The following is a 12,983-nucleotide window of genomic DNA, read 5'->3' as shown; positions in this document are numbered from 1 at the left end:
TTGATTCGTCGCGGAACTGCTGGTTTATGATTGACTTGCGTTTACAGAATTCTGCCAAAACTTTGAGGAAGAGACCAATCGAGTGCAGACAGGCTTGGATCCCATCAACTCTCCAATGAAGGATGAAGCTGCCATGAATGTGCTTCGACTGGAGTCTCGCGTCGCTGGTGTGGTGGACTATCTGGCCCGACTGAAGGCAGCAACGTCGCGAATCAACACAACACTCTGGCCAGGGGAGACGCTTCAGAACGACCTCGAGTCTTTGATGACTCGACTGAATGAAGTCCCAGGCCGGGTGCAAGAGTGGAAGAAGTCTTCTGCCAGGTGCGGTGCTGATGTAGCTCTGTCTTTAGTCCATGTTCACTGGAAAGACGCACGAGAGGAAAAGCTGGCATCCCTCAAGGTGTTCAATACTAAGAAGCATGACTTCCGATCCTTCATTGAGACATTCATTGCTGCTGCCACTCGGATTGCTGATGGAATCGACCTGGACGAGTTCGTCGCGCCTTCCTGTCCTCCACCGGAGGAGTAAAAAACTTCTACGCTTGATGCCTTAAATTTTCCTCGGAATGCCGAGTGGTTTTTGTAACCGATAAACTTTAACAGGCTTGATGCCTGAGCACTTCTGGATCCGTAGGATGCTATCTGAACTTGGCTTTGCGGTTGAATATGTTTGCATTTGTCTTCGAACGACATTGTTCTTCGCTCGGAATATATTTTTGTGCTTGGGACTTGCTCTTGCAGGCTGGAGCACAGATTTTAGTCGACTTGCGTCCTTGTGACCCAGGATGAAGCACACATTGTATTTGTGCCGAAGCTCGAAGGAGAGGGTAGTAGTCGACCTGCACATTGCCTTCCTTGCAGAGCACATGTTGTATTTGTGCCGAAGCCCGGAGGAGAAGGTAATAGTCGACCTGCACCTCGTCGTCCTCGTAGAGCGCATGTTGTATTTGTGCCGAAGCCCGGAGGAGAAGATATCAGTCGACCTGCACATTGTCATCCTTGCGGGTCGGAACGATTTTCATACTTAGGTGAGTGCTGGACTGCAGCTAAGCCTCCGAGTGTGAGGCAGACTCACCACTCGGTAGGATTTTAAACACTGGCGAGCACTGGGCTGCAGCTAAGCCTCCAAGTGAGAGGCAGATTCATCACTCGGTAGGATTTTAAACACTTAGGCGAGCACTGGGCTGCAGCTAAGCCCGCGAGTGAGAGACAGACTCATCACTCGGTAGGATTTCAAATACTTAGGCGAGTACTGGACCGCAACTAAGCCCCCGAGGGAGAGACAGACTCATCACTCGGTAGGATTTTAAACACTTAGGCGAGCACTGGGCTGCCGCTAAGCCCCCGAGTGAGAGACAGACTCATCACTCGGTAGGATTTCAAATACTTAGGCGAGTACTGGACCGCAGCTAAGCCCCCGAGGGAGAGACAGACTCATCACTCGGTAGGATTTTATTGTTTCTCATTGTGTTTGTGTCGTAACTCGAAGGAGAGGGTAGCAGTCGACCTGCACCTCGTCGTCCTTGCGGATCGAAACGAATTTCACACTTAGGCGAGTACTGGACTGCAGCTAAGCCCCCGAGTGGGAGGTTTGCTCTCCACTCGGTAGGATTTTTAAACACTTAGGTGAGTACTGGACTGCAGCTAAGCCCCCGAGTGGGAGGTTTGCTCTCCACTCGGTAGGATTTTTAAACACTTAGGCGAGTACTGGACTGCAGCTAAGCCCCTGAGTGGGAGGTTTTCTCTCCACTCGGTAGGATTTCAAACACTTAGGAGAAACGGATTCGCAGCTAAGCCCCCGAGTGGGAGGTTTGCTCTCCACTCGGTAGGATTTCAAACACTTAGGTGAAACAGATTCGCAGCTAGCCCCCGAGTGGGTGGTTTGCTCTCCACTTGGTAGGATTTCAAACACTTAGGCAAAACGGATTTGCAGCTAAGCCCCCGAATGGGAGGTTTGCTCTCCACTCGGTAGGATTTCAAACACTTAGGAGAAACGGATTCGCAGCTAAGTCTCCGAGTGAGAGGCTTGCTCGTCACTCGGCAGGATTTTTTTTACAAACTTAGGCGAAACGGATTCACAGCTAAGCCACCCACTTGGGGATTTATTACATAAGCAAAAACGGCAACAATTAATGGGAAAATTATAACACTTTTGCCTTTGATAGATAAACTACAGGAGTACTTTTATTACATCTCATCCGAGTGAGTACTTAAGTGTAAAAGGGGCGGAGTAGATCCATGTTCCAAGCTCTTGGCTCGTCAATCTGGTGATCGACGTTGTAAAGACGGTATGCTCCGTTGTGGAGATCTTTGGTGACGATGAAGGGGCCTTCCCAAGTAGGGGCGAGTTTGTGTGGCTTCTGTTGGTCCACTCGGAGGACCAAGTCTCCTTCTTGGAAGGCTCGGATCTTCACATTTTTGGCGTAGAATCGGCGCAAGTCTTGCTGATAGATGGTCAATCAGATCATGTCCATCTCTCTTTCTTCTTCCAGAAGGTCGACTGTGTCATGCCGGGCATGCTCTGCTTCGACTTCAGAGTAGAGCTCGACTCGCGGTGCATTGTGAAGCAGGTCACTCGGCAGAACCGCTTCAGCTCCATAGACCAGAAAGAATGGGGTTCTCCTAGTCGACCGATTTGGGGTAGTCCTCAGTCCCCAAAGAACTGATGGAAGTTCGTCGACCTAAGCGCCTGCTGCGTGCTTGAGATCAGCATCAACCGGGGTTTCAGTCCTTTGAGAATTAGGCCCTTTGCTCTTTCTTCTTGTCCATTCGACTGGGGATGGGCGACTGAAGCGTAGTCGACTCGTGTGCCTTGAGAAGCGCAGAAGGCTTTGAATTGATCGGAATCAAAGTTTGACCCATTATCGGTGATGATGCTATGCGGAACACCATATCTGAATATCAATTCTCTGATCAAGCTGATGGCAGTGCCAGCATCAAGATTTTTAATAGGTTTGGCTTCGATCCACTTGGTGAACTTGTCGACTGCCACCAGTACATGGGTGAAACCGCTCCTGCCAGTTCTCAGTGGTCCAACCATATCTAACCCCCAAACAGCGAAAGTCCAGACGATTGGAATGGTCTTCAAGGCTGAGGCGGGCTTGTGTGACATATCGGAGTAGAACTGACATCCTTCACACTTGTCGACAATCTCTTTCGCCATTTCATTTGCTCTGGGCCAGTAAAAACCTGCTCGGTATGCTTTAGCCATGATGGTCCGAGAGGATGCATGATGGCCACAGGTCCCCGAGTGGATGTCGTTGAGAATCATTCGACCCTCTTCCGGCGTTATGCATTTCTGGCTGACTCCAGTCGCGCTTTCACTGTACAATTGTCCCTTCATGATAGTAAAGGCCTTGGACCGACGGATGATCTGCCGAGCCTCTTCTTCATTCTCTGGGAGCTCTTTCCTTAGGATATACGCGATGTAAGGCACTGTCCAGTCAGGAGTGATAACAAGAACTTCCATGATTAAGTCGACCACGGCTGGGACCTCAACTTCAGTCGGATCCGTGGCACTTTTCAGCCGCGGGGCTTCTTCGGTTAAAGGATCCTCTTGAACTGACAGCGCGTGGCCATGCTCCAAAAACACGCTGCTGGAAATGGCTTCTCTCTTGGAACCTATCTTCGCCAAGTCATCAGCTGCTTGATTTTTCAATCAGGGAACCCCTCGAATTTCTTCTCCAGCTTTCTTACCATGTTGCAGTAGCCAGTCATAGCTGGGCTTCTGACGTCCCACTCCTTCATCACTTGGTTAACCACTAAATCTGAGTCGCCGTAGACCATGAGGCGACGGACGCCAAGTGAAATGGCCATACGCAACCCATACAAAAGTGCTTCGTATTCTGCTTCGCTGTTGGAGGAATCAAAGTGAATCTGGAGTAAATATCTGAGCTTATCTCCTCGTGGGGAGACCAACACTACCCCAGCACCGGAACCATTCAACATTTTAGAGCCATCAAAGAACATGGTCCAGTGCTCTGAGTGAACTTGAGTCGGCAATTGCTGTTCAGTCCACTCGGCGAGGAAATCTGCTATTGCTTGCGACTTGATAGCTTTCTTTGCCTCAAATCTAATATCCAGGGGAAGGAGTTCAATCGCCCGTTTTGCCACTCGACCAGTTGCATCTCTGTTGTGCAGAATCTCTGATAATGGGGCGTCGCTGACAACATTGGCGAGCCACTCGGAGTGGTAAATCTCTCGGATAAACTCTGCTGCTAAGAGCCGAGCCACCTCTTCGCCAATAGCCATCCTTTTCTGGATGGCGGACCGTCGCAGATGCTCCTTGACAGGTTTTGCCTTTGAATCGACTCGTAGACGGTGCTCAGCCAACCCCTGGGTACACCTGGCATGTCAGAAGGTTTCCATGCAAAGATGTCCCAGTTCTCATGGAGGAACTGGATGAGTGCTTCTTCCTATTTGGGGTCGAGTGTTGTGGAGATATTAGTAGGAGCAGCCTTGGGGTCGGTCGGGTGGATATGAGCATCGGACGAATGAAACGCTGATTCCGTAGCGGACTTCTTGGCTCGTAACAAATCACTCGGGTCTGCATTTCTCTCGTGTTCCTGCCACTCTTCTGCTACTATTTGAGCATCGGCGATCTTTGAGCCTTTCTGAAACCACTCTTCTGCCTTCTTGCGATTACCAGTAATAGTGATCACGTCTTTAGGGATAGGCATCTTCAATTTGAGGTACACGTAACATGGTCGAGCCATAAAACGTGCATAAGCTGGCCTGTCCAAAATGGCGTGATAGGCACTTTGGAAATCCACGACGTCAAATGTCAACTTTTCTTTGCGGAAGTTTTTGGAATCACCAAAAACCACATGGAGAGCAATCTGGCCGAGTGACGCGGACTTCTTGCTAGGAATGACTCCATAGAAACTCATGTTGCTTGTGCTGAGTCTGGACATCGGAATGCCCATCCCATCCAGTGTCTCTGCATACAATATACTCAAACTACTGCCGCCATCCATCAACACTTTAGTCAGTCGAGTACCTTCGACGACTGGGTCGACCACCAGAGCTTGCCTCCTAGGGGTGGCTATGTGCATCGGGTGATCAGACTGGTCGAACGTGATGGCCGTCTGAGACCACTTCAGATAATTGGGTGTCGCCGGAGAAACCATATTCACCTCTCGGTTTATAACTTTCAGTCGACTTTTTCTCTCAACGTCAGCAAAAATCACTAGAGCGGAATTGACCTGAGGATATTCCTCATCACTATCCCCCTTGTCCTCAACTTTGTCTGACTCCTTTTCTTTATCCTTGGACTGTTTCCCTTGGAACTGGTGTATCAGGAGTCGACACTGCTGAGTGGTATGCTTCCGGTAAATGAAATTACCCTCTTCATCTTTCTTCGTGTGGATGTGACACGGTAAATCCATCACGTCATTTCCTTCTTTATCCATCACTTTCTTGGGGTTCCAAGGCCCTTTGGGCTTTCCTTTGAACTTTCCTTGAGTCACGGCCATGGCTTCTCCAGGAGCAGCTAGTTCGGCTTTCCGCTTTTGCTTCCGACTGGAGTTCCCTCATACGGTTTCCTGGGCGACTGACTTGTGCTTGCCACTCCGGAGCCGATCCTCTTCCTCACCATTGGCATATTTGGTGGCTATCTCCATCATTCGACTCAGAGACATCTCTCCGGTTCGACCAAACTTCAGGCTTAGCTCTCTGTACTTAACGCCTTCCTTGAAGGCGCAGACTGCCTGGTGATCAGATACATTCTCTACCGTGTGATGTAATGTGATCCATCTCTGGATGTAATCTCTCAAAGTCTCATTCGACTTCTGTACACAAGATTGCAGCTCTGTCAGTCCCGCTGGTCGCTTGTATGTTCCTTCAAACGTTCTGACAAACACTCGGGAAAGATCTTCCCACTTGTAAATGCTGCTGGGTGTCAACTGATTCAGCCATGCTCTGGCTGATCCCTCCAACATAAGAGGCAGATGTTTCATGGCCACTTCGTCATTTCCGCCGCCGACTGGACAGCCACTCGATAGTCTTCAAGCCAAGTATCAGGCTTAGATTCACCATTGAATTTACTGACTCCAGTCGCTAACCTAAAGTTGGGAGGAATCACTGCAGCCCTGATGGCTCTCCTGAAACACTCTGGTCCTGAGACATGCACTCGGCTGCTGGTGGATACATCTCTGTCATGACCCTCTCTGTGAGCTCTGTTCCGGTCAACCAGAACTTGAACGATGATGGATCTCGCATCAAAGCCTGGTTCCTTGGGGTCGACTGGAATTCTTCACCCACCACTGTCGTGGCGTCTATCATCCTGCTGTCGAGGTGCGTAGGATCCACCCCTTGGGGGAGGGGTGGGCACTCGACGTTGATCATCGCGATCGAATCGGTGATCATACTGCTCACGGTTCCTGTACTGATCGTGCCGGTCTCCACGCCCCTCACGCCTCGGGGGCGATTTGGGGCTATGAGCCGACTGGACCGTATTCGCAGCCATGGATATTCCGTGAATCCTGTTCCCCGACTGTGATACAGCTGAATTTTGATCTGCAGCTGCCCGGAGCAAATCTATGATCTGCATCAAGCCTCTGCGAGCCTCTGATTGGGAAGGCTGAATTGATACTGCTATACGGGCCGCAGCTGCTAAATTCTGAATCGGAGTTCGATATACCTGAGTCGGAGGTGGAAAGAGCTGACGTCGACTGGAGTCTGGGACCTGTTGCCGTGCGCACTCGTTGAGTGCTCGCTGAAGGTTCTCCAGTCGAGTGCGCTTAGCCAGGGTAATATTTTAAAAGACAAAAGGATTTATTCACAAGCTGAACATATTGTTGCTTGTGTATCAACTGGATGAGCTAGAACCCATGAGTCAGTGACATGAGGCAAGCCGTTGGGTGGACTGGATTTCACGAAGAAGGTGGATTTGAGAAAGAACACAAAGATCACTAGGGAAAATGAAAGGAATCTGGTTGAAAACATTCAAATTTGTGGTCCAATGTACACATAGATAAATACCTAATCCAAATTATCCACAGGAGAAATATGAAAGAAGAGAGGGTTCTTCCCCAAGTCATAAGACATACATAGTTCTTGAATTCCATGGATAAATTCTCTCCACAAGTCGAGGTCTTGAATCCCATGGGTGTGCTAAATGATGGAGGAGGTCGATCTGGTGGTTCAGCCACAGAAATGCGTGAATCTGCTAGCGAAAGCTTGGTTCGGTCGCGGCCAGAACCATCAATGGCGGCGCCCGTATGCGTCGTTACCTCGTTGGAGGCTTTGTGGGGAAATTTGCGTTCCATGTATGCCCCGGGGAAAATCTAGATTCGGGGTTTCCAAATTGGATGAGAGCAAGGTTCCTGCTTCCTCACACCCCCATGGGGCATCTGCTTTGGGGTTATACATCTGCTAGAGGGACAAGTGTTTGGTGGCTGGGCGCAGGTCTCCTTATGCTTCTTGTGCAGTGACGAAGGTGGAGCGGTGTGCCATCTACAGTATTGACGAGACGAGTCTTCATGGCAAGGTGCAGCGGGGTCTCGACAATGGATACCATTTGATGGGTGCGCCAGGAGGCTGGTACTGTCATGCATCGTGGTGGCGTTGACAGCAGAAGGGTCTGGCAAGATCAGTGCATTGATTGCTCTTAAAGATGGGATGCAGAGGAAGGCAGCGACGGATTCTATAGCGTGTGCATGCGTTACACGTCGAGGATCTGCTAGACCGGTTGGTGCTCCCGGCCAGCCGTCGGGCGGCTTGGTGGAGTAACCGGATTTTTTTTGTGCGTGGCGCGAGGTTAGGGAACACACTACTAGGAAAAGGGCTATAGATAGGATTGATATTAATGGCGCACCGAGGAACCAGTGCGCCACTACTATATACTAATGGCGCACCAGTCAGTGATGCGCCATTAGTGTGGAAGACACTAATGGCGCACCAGAGACATGGTGCGCCACTAGTATTAATTTTTTTTCATTTTTCCACACATACTAATGGCGCATCCGGTCGAAGTGCGCCATTACTAGTTCTAACTAGTAATGGCGCACGAGGCAGATCGTCCGCCATTACTGTTGTTTTCTTTTATTCTTTCTTTTGCAAAACTACTAATGGTGCACACAGGCCAGGTGCGCCATTACTAGTTTAGACTAGTAATGGTGCACTGTGACCATATGCGCCATTAGTATATATATATATATATATATATATATATATATATATATATATATATATATATATATATATATATATATATATATTACTTTTCTACAACACTACTAATGGCGCACCACCAGTAGGTGCGCCATTAGTAACCAGGGTTACTAATGGCGCATTTGCTGCTAGTGCGCCATTAGTAACCTCAGACCCCAACAAGATATTTTGGACAGCCCCACACCTACCCACTCACTTTCCCCACTTCATTCCCTCCACCTCCTTCTCCAAGCTTTCAGCTGCCTCCTCCTCCTCACCTCATTTCAACCATAGATTCATCAAAATTAAGTGGTGAAATTACCATTTTTGATAGGTAAGTAAGGGGAAAGCTATCTTCATGATGTAGATCTACTTTTTTTCTTCCTAGCTCGCTCCAACAACGTGCACATGCACTTTTTGTGGCCTATCTAGATCTATGTATGTTTGTGGTGTTGCTTGTGTTTGTGGTGTTGCATATATGTTTGTGTTTGCAGGTACCGGTATTTGAAATGCGATAGTTGCCAATATTTTGCCGGAATGTTGATTCATTTCCGTTTCGGCGAGAATTTTGGCACTATGCATTCTTTTTGGTCCTATTTTTAGGGAAGGTCATGCCAAATTTTTTCTTGGTTCTAAAATATCGTTTTGCTCTACCCCGCAGGCGACCATGGTCCGCACGATGACCGAAGGCATCGTGAATAGGTTTTTGAGCTCCGCGAAGGCCGAGATGCTTCAAAAGAACGAGACGGAGATAAGATGTCCGTGTCGAAGATGCAAGCTGAAGAGCCTTATTGCGGACCCGGATTCCGGGCAGGTGCGGGACCACCTGCTCTTCCGTGGTTTCATGGATGGCTATCGGTGGCAAGGTGATGAAGATGACTATGAAGTCGTCCATGGGGGCCGGGCAAGAAATGAGGAAGGGCAACAAGACAAGTACCACCGCGGTAAGGGCGGGTGAGAAGACGAAGAATCTCCAGGACATGATCACGGCGGTGATGCTGTACACAGTCATCATGTAGAAGATGTCGTACATGATGATGAGGAAGATCAAGACGAAGGGCATGATCATGAAGATGAAGATGCCAGAGAAGACAACGATGGAGGCTGGGTACATGATCCTCATATTCAAGAGCTGCTTCTCAAGCAGACGGATAACGCAAGAGCTGCCGCCTGAGAGAAAGCCAAGCTGGATCAACTGGAGATAGACGCGGTTACTCCATTGTATGAAGGATGCAGGCCCGAGGATACCCGCCTGAAAGTAACGCTCATGGCTCTGGAGATGAAGGTAAAACACAAAATGACCGAGGCATGCTTCGACGAGAACATGTCATTCTGGCACGAACGTCTTCCCAAGGGGAACAAGTGCCCGACCAGTTTCGAGGAGGCGAAGAAAATCGTGTGTCCTCTGGATTTACCGCACGTGAAATACCATGTGTGCATGAACAATTGCATCATTTATCGGGACGAGCACGCGGAGTCTACCATATGTTCGGTGTGCGGCGTCACTCGATACAAGAAGAGGAAGAAAGCTCCTCGAAAATCAGTGTGGTACTTTCCGATCACTCCTCGTCTACAGCGGTATTTCGCGGACCCTAAGGTAGCAAAGCTCCTGCGTTGGCACGCGGATAGGGAGGAGAAGAAGCGGGAAGATGACAGAAATGATCCAGAGATAAATAAGAAAGACAAGATGCTGAGTCACCCTAAGGATGCGAGCCAGTGGCAAGCGTTGAACTTCGAATGCCCAGAATTTGGGAAGGATCCAAGGAACATCATGCTGGGCGCGAGCACCGATGGAGTCAATCCGTTTGGCAGCCAGAGAAGCACACATAGCACCTGGCCTGTGTTTGTGTGGATGTACAACCTTCCCCCCTGGTTGTGCATGAAGAGGAAGTACATTCACATGAGTATGCTAATTGAAGGGCCGAAACAAGCAGGGAACGACATCAATCTGTATCTGGGGCTGCTGAAGGAGGAGCTAGACACGCTGTGGAAAACGCCAGCCAATACGTGGGATGCCGCAGAGAAAGAATATTTCCCTATGAGAGCTGCACTGCTCACAATGGTGCACGACTATCTCGGTTACGGATATCTCGCGGGGCAGGTAGTCCACGGATTTTCTGGATGCGTAAGGTGCATGGATGACACAACGTATCGCCAGCCAGATAGAGATCCTGGGTCTTCGAAAACTGTGTTCATGGGACATCGAAGGTGGCTTCGCGACGATGACCCGTGGAGGAAACGCAAGGACCCGTGTATGAGGAGCGGCGAGGAAATAGACGAGCTGTTGAAAAATTGGAAAGATTGCCCACTGCCGGGAAAGAAGCAAAAGGCGCCAGAGCCGGGAAAAAAGCGAAAGGCGCCAGAGCCGCTGCTGAAGGTATGGAAAACGAGGTCTGTTTTCTGGGACTTACCGTATTGGAAGATCCACCGTGTGCCTCACAGCCTTGATGTCATGCATATCACGAAGAACGTGTGTGAGAGTCTGCTTGGTACCCTGCTCAACATGCCAGAGAGGACCAAATATGGGCCGAAAGCAAGGGCAGACTTGAAATCAAGTGGCATCAGGCAGGAGCTTCACGCTAATGATGATGATGATGATGATGAGGCGAAGCAGGACACAGAAAGTCGTCGCTAAGGCAAAAAGGCCAAGAAGACCGGAAATGACTACCCTCCCGCGTGCTTCACTCTAAGTCAGGAGGAGATCGAGCAGTTTTTCACCTGCCTCCTAGGAGTAAAACTTCCTTATGGTTACGCGGGGAAGATAAGCAGATAGCTAGACCCAGCAAAGCAGAAGTTCAGTGGGATGAAGTCTCACGACTGTCACGTGCTGATGTCGCAGATACTTCCAGTTGCAATCCGTGGGATCATGCACGCGCAAGTCCATGAAACGCTATTTGGCCTATGCAACTTTTTCGACGTCATCTCTCGGAAGTCGATCGGCGTGAGGCAACTCAGAAGGCTACAGGAAGAGATCGTGGTGATACTATGCGAGCTTGAGATGTACTTCCCGCCCGCATTCTTTGATGTTATGGTGCATCTGCTGGGCCATATCATGTAGGGTATCATCCAACTCGGGCCGACGTTCCTGCACAGCATGATGCCGTTTGAAAGGATGAATGGTGTCATCAAAGGATACGTTCGCAACATGTCATGTCCAGAGGGAAGTATAGCCAGGGGCTTTCTGACCGAAGAGTGCATCTCCTACTGCGCGAATTATCTAGGCATCGAGAACCCCGTTGGTCTGCCCGTTAACAGGCACCTAGGCAGGCTCGCTGGATGGGGTCACCATGAGGGTCGCCGCGAAATGCATGTCGACTTCGAGGGTCGACTCGCCGACTTTGAAAGAGCAAACCTAGTCGCGCTACAACACATAGACGTGGTCAATCCTTGGGTGGTAGAGCACAAAACCTTTACTGAGAAGACGTACAATGACCGAGGCCAATAGTGGACGGACGGAGATATACTCAAAGAGCACAACTCATGTTTCACGCGTTGGTTCAAGCAGAAGCTTCTGTCGTACCCTTTACATGAAGATTCTTCCGCGGAAGAACAACTCATATTCGCCTTGTCACAGGGCACCGAGCACAACCTGATGACCTATGAGGCATACGATATCAACGGCTACACATTCTACACCGAGGATAAGGACATGAAGAGCGATGGTTATCAGAACTCCGGGGTAACGATGGAATCCTACACCGGTAAGGACAAGGACGGATACTACGGAAGGATCGAGGAGATCTGGGAGCTGAGCTACGCTGGAGAGAAGGTGCCGATGTTCCGTGTCAGATGGGCCAAGAGCATCCTAAAAGAAGACCGATATTTCACCACCATGGTTATACCCGAAGCCAAATCCAAGACCGCGGGCGCAAACGTCACCGTGAAAAATGAGCCATGGGTACTGGCTTCCCAAGTGGACCAATGCTTCTTCATTACCGACCCGCCAAAGCCCAGTCGTGTTGTCGTGAGGACAGGCAAAAGGAAGATCATCAGAATGGATGGAGTAGCCAATGAGCAAGACTTCGACAAGTACGGAGACCCGAAGATCGAACATGACGACGACGATGAAGTAGCAGCACACACCACAAGAAGAAGCAGGACCACCCTACCTAAAGGACGTCCGTTCCACAGAAGAACTCCATTTGCGAAAAAGAAGGGCAAGAAGATTGTGAACAGATAGCTAGCTAAGATCGATTGTATTTAAATCGTAGTCTTCATTTCTCGATTGTATTTCATGGGCACTTTTTGATATCATGAATAGTTTTAAATTTCATGGGTACTTTTTGAATTCATGAGGACACTTGATCTCGATCCCCCTCCATCTCGATCTCGATCCCCGCAACCTCCCCCGCTCCACCGCCGCCGCCAATAATATTTTCAAGTAAGAAATTTGAACATATATTTTAAAAAATTATTACTGTTTTTATAAAAAAATATTACTGTTATGATTTAAACAAGTTTGAACATATTAAACACAAATAAATATAAAAACAGCATTTAAAATGCATAAAAAAAATATTGGGGAGCCTGGGAATCAAACCCAGGACCTCCTGGTGTGTGTGCTGCGTGCTGACCAGTCGGGCTAGTGGGTGGGTTCTGTTGTAGATAGGGTTAGGTTGTAGATATGGTTAGTGGGCTAGATTAAAACAAAATTCTAATGGCGCACCGAGGGGAGGTGCGCCATTAGAGTAGTCATACTTATGGCGCACGACTGGACGGTGCGCCATTAGAACCCTCCCCCTAGCTATCCTCCCTCTCTCTCGCCAGATCCCCTTCGACCCTCTCTCCCTCGCCACCAGATCCACCCGCACGCTGCCCCGACCCACGAC

Source organism: Triticum dicoccoides, chromosome 4A, assembly GCF_002162155.2.
Source record: "Triticum dicoccoides isolate Atlit2015 ecotype Zavitan chromosome 4A, WEW_v2.0, whole genome shotgun sequence".
Classification (NCBI taxonomy): Eukaryota; Viridiplantae; Streptophyta; class Magnoliopsida; order Poales; family Poaceae; genus Triticum; species Triticum dicoccoides.
This window is presented reverse-complemented; position numbering follows the sequence as displayed.